The 5,488-nt window shown below is 39.7% G+C and overlaps 1 pseudogene; it reads right to left on the bottom strand.

The window, feature by feature from the left end:
• Positions 1–3,227: 3,227 nt before the first annotated feature.
• Positions 3,228–3,383, bottom strand: LOC117063137 (annotated as a pseudogene).
• Positions 3,384–5,488: the final 2,105 nt, after the last annotated feature.

Below are 5,488 nucleotides of genomic sequence, written 5' to 3'. Positions count from 1 at the left end.
GGGCAGTATGGCCATTTTCACAATATTGATTCTTCCTATCCATGAGCATGGAATGTTCTTCCATTTGTTTGTGTCCTCTTTTATTTCATTGAGCAGTCATTTGTAGTTCTCCTGGAGGCACCCCCCAATAGGGGCAGACTGACACCTCACGTGGCCGGGTACTCCTCTGAGACAAAGCTTCCAGAGGAATGATCAGGCAGCAAGATTTGCTGTTCAGCAATATTCACTCTTCTGCAGCCTCCACTGCTGATACCTAGGCAAACAGTGTCTGGAGTGGACCTCGAGCAAACTCCAACAGACCTGCAGCTGAGGGTCCTGACTATTAGAAGGAAAACTAACAAACAGAAAGGACATCCACACCAAAACCCCATCTATGTCACCATCATCAAAGACCAAAGGTAGATAAAACCACAAAGATCGGGAAAAAACAGCAGAAAAGCTGAAAATTCTAAAAATCAGAGTGCCTCTCCCCCTCGAAAGGAACGCGGCTCCTCACCAGCAATGGAACAAAGTTGGACGGAGAATGACTTTGACAAGTTGAGAGAAGAAGGCTTCAGATGACCACACTTCTCCGAGCTAAAAGAGGAAGTTTGAACCCATTGCAAAGAAGCTAAAAACCTTGAAAAAAGAGTAGATGAAAGACTAACTAGAATAATCAATGTAGAGAAGTCCTTAAATGACCTGATACAGCAGAAAACCATGGCATGAAAACTATATGACAAATGCACAAGCTTCAGTAACCAATTTGATCAACTGGAAGAAAGGCTATCAGTGATTGAAGATCAAATGAATGAAATGAAGTGAGAAGTTTAGAGAAAAAAAGAAACAAACAAAGTCTCCAAACAATATGGGACTATGTGAAAAGACCAAATATATGTCTGATTGGTGTACCTGAAAGTGACAGGGAGAATGGAACCAAGTTGGAAACCACTCTGCAGGATATTAACCAGGAGAATTTCCCCAACCTAGCAAGGCAGGCCAACATTCAAATTTAGGAAATACAGAGAATGTCACAAAGACACTCCTCAAGAAGAGCAACCCCAAGACACATAATTGTCAGATTCACCAAAGTTGAAATGAAGGAAAAAATGTTAAGGGCAGCCAGAGAGAAAGGTCGGGTAACCCACAAAGGGAAGCCCATCAGACTAACAGCGGATCTCTCAGCAGAAACTCTACAAGCCAGAAGAGAGTGGGGGCCAATATTCAACATTCATAAATAAAAGAATTTTCAACCCAGAATTTCATATCTAGCCAAACTAAGTTTCATAAGTGAAGCAGAAATAACATCCTTTACAGACAAGCAAATGCTGAGAGATTTTGTCACCACCAGGCCTGCCCTACAAGAGCTCCTGAAGGAAGCACTAAACATGGAAAGGAACAACTGGTACCAGCTGCTGCAAAAACATGCCAAATTGTAAAGACCATCGATGCTAGGAAGAAACTGCATCAACTAATGAGCAAAATGACCAGCTAACATCATAATGACAGGATCAGATTTACACATAACAATATTAACCTTAAATGTAAATGGGCTAAATGCTCCAATTAAAAGACACAGACTGGCAAATTGGATAAAGAGTCAAGACCCATCAGTGTGCTGTATTCGGGAGACCCATCTCATGTGCAGAGACACACATAGGCTCAAAATAAAGGGATGGAGGAAGATCTACCAAGCAAATGGAAAACCAAAAAAGGCAGGGGTTACAATCCTAGTATCTGATAAAACAGACTTTAAACCAACAAAGATCAAAAGAGACAAAGAAGGCCACTGCATTTTTTAACAATAAAGTATTTTTAAAAGGAAAACATGAACCTTTCATTATACATAATGCTACTGCACACTTAGACAAAGTATTACGTAAACATAACTTTGTATGCACTGAGAAACAAACAAAAAAATGTGTGACTGCCTTTACCGTACCATTTATTTTTGTGCAGAGATCTAAAACAGGACCTGCAAGGCCTGCCTGTACATGGGCAATCTAGAGACGGGTGTGTTTTAAGATCCTTTCTTTTCCTTCCTAGGTGTATTGAATGGTGCATCTATATATGAGAATATTTCTGTAATATTCATGTTATTTTGAAACAAATTCCCAGTGTCTTCCCTGAGTCTTTTCGAGAGTAAAAATATGCCCCTAAATTTGAGATGACTCAAGACTTCTACCTGGGGCAAATTGCAACTCCTCTTTGAGCTTTAATCTTCATATCTGAAAAAAGGGTAGTTCAAATTGAGTAGTTTAATATTATAATTCTTTACAATTCTAAACACTCTTTGGGGTAAATTTTCATGATCTGGTTTTATAGTCCTTGGTTTTTAGGCACTGCATTAGGCATTGGTGTAGGTGAGGATTGAATAGATGTAAAAATATACACGCAAGGATTATTGAAATTACTTATGTGAACATGTTTGTCTAGTGAGTTATAAAGAGAGAAACTGAGGGATTTGTACTGATACATTTTACAGTTATTTCTCTCTCTTTCCTTTGATTTCTGAGAAATTTACAGTTAAATCTGTGACCTGTGACCCAAATCTTTGGTACTGGTGTGGAAACTAGTAGTACTCATTTGGTGTATCAAACTTATCCTAACTTTTTGTTGCAGCTAAACTTCTTTTTTATTTTATTTATTTTAGCAAGCCCTCCACTCTGTAAAATTCATTTGTAAAAACGCATGAATCATGCCATATATAAACATGTCATTGAGGACTAAATATGGCCAATCCTATACAGACAATGCAGTTATGTATTTAAAAGTGAAAATGGATGATGCTTCATAATTCAATACGTGCTTTCCACATAGAACGTTCTTTTAGAAAAATCTGCACACTCAAAACTATATTATCTTCTGCTTGTTTAACCAAAAGTATATATCAACCCTGAGTCTGCCAGCAGTATCTTTAACATAGTCAAAGGGCCTCTGGTCGAGTCTTTCCATTTTGTAGGGCAGAAATCAGAAGCTTCTGATAGGAAGACAGCCGCTCGCTGATCAGCAGAGGCCAACATTGCTGGCGCCCTCCTGATTCACTTCATGCCGGAGCAGAGACTCTTGCTCCCTGCAGAGTGAGGCAGTGCCTCTGTCACGGTCACATGCATGTGTGTGACATTGCTCTGCTCCCCCCAGCTATCTCCGCATGTGTGCAAGTTTGCTGGACTTCATGCTGAAAGTCATGTCGAGGTGGAGTTGCCAACCCTGCTTTTTTTTTTTTCTTTTCTTTTCTTTTTTTCTACAGATGTAGTCCCCAATTCAATCCGGGCTGCCAAAAAGATAGACAGGAAGTGCAGGGATTTCCCTCCTTTGCATCCCCAGAGCAAACAAACAAACAAACAAACAAACAACAACAAAAAAACCCCAGCAAACTGTCCAAGGTCTATCAGTGGAGGCGGGCCAATCTTGGTTTTTAAAGGGTACCTTTAAACGTGAGAGTCTAAGTGACAAAAGGAAAGATTGCCTGGATGGGGGCCTCTACACTTGCCGAAGAAATGGAAGTGGGAGCGGCTCTTGGATCACCGCTAATATTAACATTAATGTATTAAGAAGCCAGACGACTACCCTTGAGGGGGATGCAGGCAAATTCTTAGAAAGTACTTTTTACACTAGTGATAATTATCAGAACTTTACTTACAATAAAAGTGAGAGTTTCTTCTCTTTCACAAGATAATTCTGAAATGCCACAAGGAAATGCTTATAGGAAAGCATTACAGAGTAGAAAAAAATCCGTATTATTAAAGCTCTTTATAACCTTACTTATTTCAAAAGAGAAAACAAAGTGATGGAATCTGTTTTTTTTTTTTTTTTCACTATACAAATTAGTGTCGTAAGGGTTAGATACCAATAGAATTTTAAAGGCAAACTCAGAGCCCCCAGATACAGCATTCTTTATCTCACACTGACATCTGATTAAATTAGACGGATGCGTTTACAGAGTCAATGATCCCCTCGAAGGATGTTCAGCATGCTAAAGGTTTTCATTTGAGGCATTAATTGTAACAAACTAACTCAGAGTGGCAGAGATATTTGCAAATCTGATGCGCAATGTTTCAGATTCTGACTTGAGAGGGATGATTCCCGAAGCCTGGTCTGAGACAAAGTACCTGAAGCTCTCTAATTGACATTTCTGGGTATCAGAAAGAAAAATCTGAAGAGATAGGCACAAGTGAGTGTGTCTAAACAGTGTGATACATTGTTTAATTTAGTTTGGCAGGTGGAGGAGAATATTCGCCTGTGAGTAAGCAGGTAGGCCCCGTTCACATTGCAACGGTGTGTGCTGGGCAAGAGGAATAACAAAAACCACAAGATAAGCCCTGCTCTAAAGACACTGACTCACCTGCTGGAGCTGGAAGGTTCATTTAGAATTACAGTTCCTTCGTCTAGAACAGAACTCAAAACACAGAAAGGAGAGAATAAGAGGTGCTCTTATTAAGAACAAGAGCAACATGTACAGGGTTTAATTAAAGCTACTCAAGGAAGCAGAGAACTAACACAGGCCCTGTCTGATTTTTCAACATCTTTAACCTACCAAATGTCTCTAACATATTATTAAATTACATAATCAGCACACATGCTTTTTGTAAGATCAAGAGCTCATTGCCTTACAAAAAGAACTTGTCCTGATTATGCTGTATGCATGCGTGCATGCATATGCGTGTCTTGAAGAGAAGGAAGAGCACAAATTTGTCGTTGAAATTATTCAAACTGTAAGCTAGAGCCCATTCTCTAATTCAACTTTGTATTCTATTATTTCTATTTATATACTGATTCAAGCATTCAGTATTTTCAAATTCCTGGTTTTAGCAATATTTTGCTGGTCACTAAGGATTGATATTTAAATACACCACAGCCTTTTTCTCATGGATCTGTGAGTAGGACAAGGAGGGATCTGTAGAGATGGTCAAAACAAGTTGTCACCTGAACACAACAGAGATGCTTTGAGTCTTTTGTGAACCTAGAAGAGGAATGTTATCATGAATGACTTGGATGCGATAATATTTGTTTGGATTTTTGAAAGCAGCAGCATAGTGAAATGAAAATAGCCAGGACTTTATAGTCAGCAACTTGTTTAAATCTACGTATGGGTCATGACATATAGGAGGAACACCTGTCTGGGCCTCCTTTTCCTATCTGTCAAATGCAGGGAATGGTACACATATTCCAGAGTGTGAACGGGCATTAGGTGGTTTGAAGGTCTGACAGCAGGTTGAGCACATGGTGAGTGCTCAGGCATGTGAATCAGAGCTAATAACACTAGTTACCATGTTAGTAAGTAGAGGTTAACAGGTGGGAAGGAAATAACATTTTAAACAGGTGACAGGCACACTGTGAGATGAGGAGAGAGAATGGCCTTCCCACGGCAGTGGCTGTGCCGCATTCTGCATATGGTGGATGGGGGGCATCCAGCTGAAACATGAGGAAGGGCAGGTGCTAAAGGGCTTGTATTCCATACAAAGGGGAAAAAATTGTTATGGGAACAAGAAACCAATACAAAATTTTG

This window comes from Trachypithecus francoisi, unplaced genomic scaffold (assembly GCF_009764315.1).
Source record: "Trachypithecus francoisi isolate TF-2019V2 unplaced genomic scaffold, Tfra_2.0 Lachesis_group17, whole genome shotgun sequence".
Taxonomy (NCBI): Eukaryota; Metazoa; Chordata; class Mammalia; order Primates; family Cercopithecidae; genus Trachypithecus; species Trachypithecus francoisi.
The sequence above is the reverse complement of the archived record's forward strand: the minus strand, read 5'-3'. Positions and strand labels throughout refer to the sequence as shown.